The sequence below is a fragment of the Asparagus officinalis genome, chromosome 7 (assembly GCF_001876935.1).
Source record: "Asparagus officinalis chromosome 7, Aspof.V1, whole genome shotgun sequence".
In the NCBI taxonomy this organism is placed as follows: domain Eukaryota; kingdom Viridiplantae; phylum Streptophyta; class Magnoliopsida; order Asparagales; family Asparagaceae; genus Asparagus; species Asparagus officinalis.
In genome coordinates this window covers 78,116,757-78,125,045 of record NC_033800.1, presented here as the reverse complement: position 1 = coordinate 78,125,045, position 8,289 = coordinate 78,116,757, and the positions used below count along the sequence as shown (strand labels likewise).

General features: G+C 34.4%; 1 long non-coding RNA gene across 5 annotated transcripts; it reads left to right on the top strand.

Moving 5' to 3' along the window:
- LOC109849334 lies at positions 242-6,231 on the top strand. Of its 5 annotated transcripts, none has more exons than XR_002249074.1 (6): positions 242-420; positions 596-777; positions 854-919; positions 1,011-1,079; positions 1,196-1,252; positions 6,191-6,228. It is a non-coding gene; the product is annotated as an uncharacterized LOC109849334 (long non-coding RNA). The 5 variants fall into 5 exon arrangements; XR_002249073.1 differs by having other exon boundaries at positions 1,181-1,252; XR_002249071.1 differs by lacking the exon at positions 1,196-1,252 and having other exon boundaries at positions 6,191-6,231.

Below are 8,289 nucleotides of genomic sequence, written 5' to 3'. Positions count from 1 at the left end.
TGCTCTAAAATCCCCAAACCCTCACTCTCTCTCTCCCCAAACCAGAACCCGATCTCTCCCCAAACCAGAATCCGTCTCCCTCTCCCTTTCTCGTCGTGACCCCAATCACCGCCGCCCCAAACCCGACTCCCTCTCAGATCGGCCATCTCCTCTCTCTCAGATCGGCCATATCCAAGCTCGTGACCCCAAGCACCGCCACGCCCAGATCGAGCTCTAAAATCCCCAAACCCTCACTCTCTCTCTCCCCAAACCAGAACCCGATCTCTCCCCAAACCAGAATCCGTCTCCCTCTCCCTTTCTCGTCGTGACCCCAATCACCGCCGCCCCAAACCCGACTCCCTCTCAGATCGGCCATCTCCTCTCTCTCAGATCGGCCATATCCAAGCTCGTGACCCCAAGCACCGCCACGCCCAGATCGAGGTCCTCTCTAAACTTTTTGCTTGATTTTTGATAAATTTTGGGAAGATTGTTGTTGGATCTTGATTTTTGCTTGATTATTGTTGGTGAAAGGTTTAGAGAGGACGCTCGTGACCCCAACCTCCTCCCCATCCCTCTCAGTTATGATTTTAATGATATCCTTCAATTAATTTTTCAGATCCCTAGCATTGGGTCAAAACAATTGCATTCAGGGGGTCTGTCTGAAACAATGGAACTACAGCAAAGTAAGTTCAATTTGGCAATAGCACTTGGATCTAGCTATATGTAATTATACCAAAACTGCGAAAGGTAGCACAGATGGAGCCAAGCAAGACTATGTTCATGTGAGAGCGCGACGAGGTCAGGCAACGATGAAATATTGAATTTTCTTTTTAATTGCTATGATCTGTTTTAAGTTTGGTTGATCACATTGTAGGTTAGGAGAGAAAGGATTAGCGAACGGATGAAGTATCTTCAAGACCTTGTGCCTGGTTATAGTAAAGTATGTTGACTGCGTAATGGCACGAGTTGATGCAGTTTATGAATTATGTACATATTTCATTCATATAGTTCATGTGTTTTAACTTTGACAGGTCACTGGGTAGGCGGTAATGCTTGATGAGATTATCAATTATGTTCAATCATTACAACTGCAGGTTGAGGTATATGCTTCTTTCCGTATTTTTTTTGGTGATAGAATAACAAAAAAAAAGTGAAGCTTAGCTAATATCTAATTCAAAAAAAAATTGGTTCTTACTGATAGTTCCTGTCTATGAAGCTTGTGGCTGTTAATCCAAGTATTGAGTTAAACATAGAACGACTTCTGTCTGAAAATGTAAGTTCTCATCTTTAAATATCAGAGTGAATAAATCTTGAGATGCTGACCAAACAAACATATCTGTAACATAATATCTAACTAGAGTAGAGTTGTTTGCACTAAATAACTTTACCTCATTTTTATGTCGTAAAATAGAGCGTGATACATATCAAAAGTGTGGTTAGAGCATGTGTGAACAACGTTTTTCTACACATGTGCGAATGTGTCGCAAAACTAACGACATATATATATGTTGAAAGTGGTGACAAATACATGTGTCACAAAACTCTTGACACATACATATGTCAAGAGTGGTGTCTCATTCAGAGGGGTGTTAAATGGGTGAGTTTGGGTATTAAATGGGTGGGCCATAAATGGGTGGGCATGTTTTGCTCATTTACCCATTTATGGCCCATTTAATATTTTCTAAATAGGCGGGTTTTTGCCCACCCATTTAATAAAGAGGTAACACATGTTTCCATTCTAACCTTATCAGTGCGCGTATATATATATATCTATCTAATATATACATACTCCATATACTATATATATTTCATACTACATCCATATACGCATACCTCTATTCATATATATTGAGCATTACATGGGTATTCCTTGGTTCACAGGAGGGATTTCCCGCTCCCACACTGTACGCCTATCGTCGCCCACAATCTCCACCATCCCTCATTAAAGCTAGGAGAGTGTCGTGTAAATTGTGGGGATTGCCTGCGCACCATACGGTAGTCAAGAGGAAATCCCTTCCTTGACTAGGACACCCATTAATCTCTCCTCTCTACTCTCTTCTTCTCCCTCTCTCTTCTAGTATATAATATTATATAACTATAATATTATTATATATTATATATATATATATATATATACTATTATATATATATGAGAAATATGCAGGTAGGTGGTTACCAAGCACAACAAAGGTTATGCCCTTGGTAGTGATGTATACACATCCACCCCATCCAACCCCTCACTAGCCCAATATGGGTATGCTTGCGTACGCCAAAACCCAAAAGAATATATGAGAAATATGGTATTGCTTTGTACCAAGCACCAAAAGTTATTCCTTTGGTGTTGATGATCCACCCATTCATCACCTCATACCCAATATGGGGTATGTGTAAGCACAAAGTTGTGCTGGTAGCTGAATGTGTCCACATCGCATCACCTCCACTATCGCCCATCGTAATTTGTCATCCTTGATTGATGGGCATCGATAGATTTGACCCACTACATCCCAAGCATATCGCTTTTTGTGCTTGTACCCAGCATACCATATATATTATTATATACTCTTATATATATATATATATATATATATCATGCTACTACTATAATATCATATTCTAGTATATATTACATATATAGTACGGCTCTTCTCCTCACTGTACTACCTTACTATATTAATTATATATTATATACTATTAATCATGGGTATGCTTGGGTACAAGCACAAACTGCCTTCGTAGTGACGGCTGTCAAATCCCCCCCCACCTTTCATTCAAATGTTGGAACAATTCACGATGATAGTGAGTGGAGGGGAATGTGACGAATTTACTACCAAGCACAAAATTTGTGATTGTACCAAGCATACCATTATTTCTATATATACTATAATATATATATATATATATATTATTATATATATATATATATTATATAATATATATTATATTGTGATGGTACAAGCATACCATAATTTATTCCTCAAATTTTTAATAATCATATATTTATACTATATAATACTTATACTATAATACTTTCTGGGGTTTTTTAAACTTTTAGCGGGCTTTTTGTAAACTATTGGGGATTTTTACAAAAGTTTGGGTGCTTTTTGTAAACTTTTTGGGGTTTTTTTTACAAATATTTTGGGGGCATTTTGCAGACTTTTTGAGTATTTTTGGGGGATTTTTACAACCTTTTGATGGTTTTTTTTGCAAAATTTCTAGGAGTTTTTTTTCCCAAATAGAATTCTTTTTAGAATTAGAAACTAGAAATAGAATTCTTACTCAACAAATGAGTCAGAAGAATACATAATATATTAGGCTTTATATAACATATATTTACAGTAAGGAACAAGAATGTAGAGTTTAATCCAAACTTTAAGAACTAAAACCAGCAATCGTTACCCATGACATGTTGCTAGGTTTGTGATAAAATACTTAAAAAATACAATAATATATCACATGAGAACATGATACAAGTCACATTGACACAAACTTTGCGATACACTGCTCAGTAGCTTCCACAAAGTCTAATAAGAACGGAAGGAGAATAAATAACCGTGAGGAAAATATGTCAAAACTTTTCCTCAAAAATATTAAGTTCAGTATGAGAAAACATCGCCACTATATCAATATATAAGAACACCACTCCGCAATGGAGACAGAAGAACTTTTTCACCTAAGGAAACATCACATTTTCTCCAAAAGAAAATACAACAGTTTGCAAGCAGTATATCACACAGAACTAGTTGTAAGCTACAATTACTATTTAAATTCCTTCTAACAAAATCACATTCTCACTTCCATTTTGACACATTTTAGGGAGCACACATGAAGTAAATGAATACAAAAAACGCATCTAAATTCAATAGGTAGATTGCAAACTCTACGACATTGAACCATTTTTCCTTTTTCTTATAGTACACTCTAATGCTACAAAACCATGTAAAGCTTCTTCAACAATTGTGAATCTTTCAAGTACCTGCAATATACATAAAGACGAGGAACTTCTTCAGAAGTTAGACTCTAATATTTGAACTAAATAATATAAATATGGTCACCTGTTGTCTGAGATTCAGTTTACCATCTCATCTAGCTTTTGTCTGTACTGAGCCAATGTCTGCAAATGACAATAGAAAGTTATGTTATTCCTAATTCAAGGTAAGCTACATCGAGGATATTCACAAAATGACAATAGAAAGTTATGTTATTCCTAATTCAAGGTAAGCTACATCGAGGATATTCACAAAATTACGATAAATTATATATCAATAATGTTATTCCTAATTCAAGGTAAGCTACATCGAGGATATTCACAAAATTACGATAAATTATATATCAATAATTAACTAACGTAAGTTACGTAATGCTTCAACCGATAGCTAGTTTGCTCATGGGTATGTAATTTAACTCTATAGGCCTAATAAAATTAAGTATGCCACTGTGATAAATGTTAGATAAAGTAAATGGATTACAACGCTAATCACTTCTGCTTTCCGATTCATGAACCTCTAAATTACTGAAATCATATACTAATAAATTTCCTTCTTCAATGTCTGCCAAAGCTGCATTTAATAAGAAAAATAATATTAATATTTTGTGATAAAACGTGTAGTCCACAACAATACAAAAAAGTAATAAAGAAAAAAAAGAAGGTAACTCACAAGGAATCTCGTCTAACCAAGAACCAATACAAATTTGAGCTTCAGCATTCTCCGGAAGAAGATGATTTTGATACTTGTCAAGCACACGACCCGCAATGTTGTAAGCCGATTCAAAGGCCACCGAAGTAATAGGAATACTCAATATATCTTGAGCCATCATCGCCAACTGAGGACGCCTCTCGCATTCGCCTTTCCAATACCCGAGAACATTCAAATGATCATTTTTCTTCCAACTGACTAATTTTCATCTAGATACTCTTCTAATTGATACTTGGACCCACTAGCTGAATATAGTTGACTCTCAAACTGTTCAAACTCAACCATCTCATCATTAGGAACATCTCTAAAGTTCTCTTCACCACTATTCTCAGCTATAGATGTACCTAGAGATGCTCGCACATAATCAGAACTAACTCCCAATTTCTCAAAAATAAACTCTACATACTTCACTTTGTATCGGGGGTCCAAAATGACTGCAAATGATAAAATAACAATGTAACATTCTAAATATTTAACCAATTTTATTTTCATATCATTTGCCGTGGATTTTATATCTTGATCATCATTTTTCATCTCCTCCATTATGCATTTTTGAATCTTAAACACTCCACCAAAATATAAGTTGGTAGTTAGATATTTATTTCTAGAAAAAAGAGTGGATACTTCATAAAAAAGGTTTTAAAAACTTTACAGTTTTTCAGCCTTTCCCCATTCTTCACTTAATGGGAAAAAAGTGATTTGGATCAATCAACTCCAAGTGCTCAAATGCCCAATGAAAGTTCAGAACACTCTCCAACATTAGAAACGTAGAATTCCACCTGTTGGACACAAACTGTTGAATTTTTTTCGCTTTACGTGAACAAATTTGTGCAATGCACTGATAATCATATTTTATTACATTTTATACCCTCATTATCTATTTTATATGAATAAATATGCCATTAATAATTATTTTTATCTTTAATTATAGGCTAATAAAGAATAAAGCCCAAGATCTCTTATCTCAACAAAAACACATGAATTAAATGAAGAACACAAACAAGAGCCAAAAAACCCAAGCCCAGAATCAAGCCGAGTATCCTGTAGTAGCCAGAGAAAATAAAAAAAATTAAATATGAAAAAAATGTATTCAAGATAGTTGGCCGCAAAGAAACGACGATATCTCCCAATCCGGAAGGCGGAATTTAACATATAATATATAAAAATCGCCTATCTCGATGAGACGAAGCCAACCGTAAAGTCAAAAATTTTTATTGGAGCATCGATGCGGGCATCGATGCCTATATCGATGCGAAGTCGTCCAGAATTCATCAACGACCGAAATTGCATTCTTGGGGCTCAAGTTTGATCCAAAGGCTCTCATTCACTGATGTTTACTATAAATAGGGGTAGAGAGTGAGGGGTTAGGGTATGAAAAATTTTGTATCTCCATTTGGAGAGGAATGTTACTCTTAATTGAGAAGACCTTCCACACTTGTAACTTTTTGTTACAATTAATAAAAGAATTTTTTTACCACTTTAAAATTTTCTTTTCTTCTCTTTGTTGGATGATAAAGATGAAGATGAAGATGAAGATGGAGATCAATGTTAAGGTTTGTTTTTATTTTCTCTTTTATTTTTTTTATTGCTTATTAGTTTAGATTTATTTATATGCTTGTAGTTAGATTTTATTTTCTTGTTAAATAGCCAAGAGACTAGAACCCTCTTGCCTTAGATTTATTTTATGCTTATAGAGTAGATTTATTTTCTTGCATTTTAATTCTTGTAATTTATTTTGTAGTTTAGATTTTGTAATTTATTTTATAGTTAGATTTTAATTTCTTGTACTATTCACCTTGAGGCTAGAACCCTCTTAGGTTTACTTTTCTTTTTTGTTTATTTTTATTTTCTTTGATTCACCTTTAGGCTAGAACCCTCTAGGGAATCATCTTTTTCTAAGAAGTGGATTTAATTCTAGATTACTCATATCTTTAATTGAATTCGTCATCTTTACTTTCTTGAATTTTCTTTTTATTCTTGATTTTCCTTTTTGATTCTTGATTTTATTCATCTTTCTTTTTCTCCTTGTGAAAATCATTCATTCTTTGTCACATCTACTCTCACTTACATTTTGTGCCGATTTACACACTATCACTTTCACTCTTATTATCTCTTCACAATCATACTTATTCTTCACTCCTATTTGTCACGCACACAACATAAGAACCGAGTTATATTTTCTCCTACAAAATACCTTCCTCATGTGATCGATAAATTTTTATACTATAATTTGAAACGGTTGTGCACTTGCAATATTTTTGGTACATGTTTACAACGCATCAAGTTTTTGGCGCCGTTGCCGGGGAGGGTGCTTAAGTAGGATTTTATTTATTTTGGTTCTTTAACTTGTGTGTTTCTTGTGAAAGAACTACTTGGAGATTAAAGATCAAGAATTGGAGATTGAGGAATTAGAGATTCGCTTGTGGTAAGTCTTCTTCCTAATATTTTCAATTCCACACATTTAGTTAGTTTCTCATAATTATATTAGGGTCTAAAAAAAAGATTTTATTTTCATTGACCATAATAAAATTCACCCTCCACTTTGACATTGACTAACAAGATAATAAATCCAAATAATTTTCTCCCTTCTCATTTGTCTGATTATTAACCCTTAAAAAAGATTTTTTTTACCATCCTTTTTAGTAGTTTTTAATTCCTAGGGTTGTATTTCATATAGTTAGTAGGAATTAACCAAAGTGATTTGAGCATCTTGGTTTGGCACACACTTGAAAATATTTTTAAGGGCAAAACCCCATAATCAAGATAAGGTGAGGGATTTTATCACCCTTTCATTAGCCCAAAAATCACAAATTCCTCACTACACAACCTAAGCCTAATAAAACTCATTAGACGTTGGCCATAAGGAATCGAGCTCACTAAGTAACAAAGAATCTTTAGGTGAACCGGTTTAAGTTTTCTTGGATTAGTTAGTGTCTAAGACAAGATTTAAGGGTTTCGTAAAGCGTTTTGCAAGGAACGAGGTACTCAATCGATCTCTGATCAACCTTTGTTCCTATCCTTATCTGGCTAACTAACCGAGTAAAACTTTTATCTTTTCACTTAAGGAATTTTTGGTTAGGAGCTGGTCTAGCTGAGTTAGGCTTAACCCTAGAGTTAGCATGATTGAAAAGTGATTGTTTTTTATTTGTTTTTCCTTTTTATTCAAGAAAAAAAACTAACTTTTATTTTTTCTTTATAAAAAAGTATAAAAGGAAATTGTTTTTAGTGCATGCAAAAAATGGATTAGGGACAATACACATCGACAAATTCGTTTTGAACAAATGGCTAATCCACATGTTTTTCAAAATTTATGTTATCCCAATAGGATTGAAATCCCCAATGAAGCTCGGGAGTTTGTAGAGAGCCCATCTCAGTATTCGGTGAATGATCCATTTTTTCTAACCTATAACCCAGGTTGGGCAAGTTACACAAACATTACATGGAATCAAGGAAACCACTCTGGAACTCAAAACTTCACTCCCTCTTCGACCCAACATTTTCCTAAGGGAAATACAGTTCCTTTCAATTCTCATCCATAATTTCAACAACCCAGTCTGTCACATAAAAATCAGTCTCCTCATCATCAAGTTGTAACTCACACTTCTCTTGATACAGA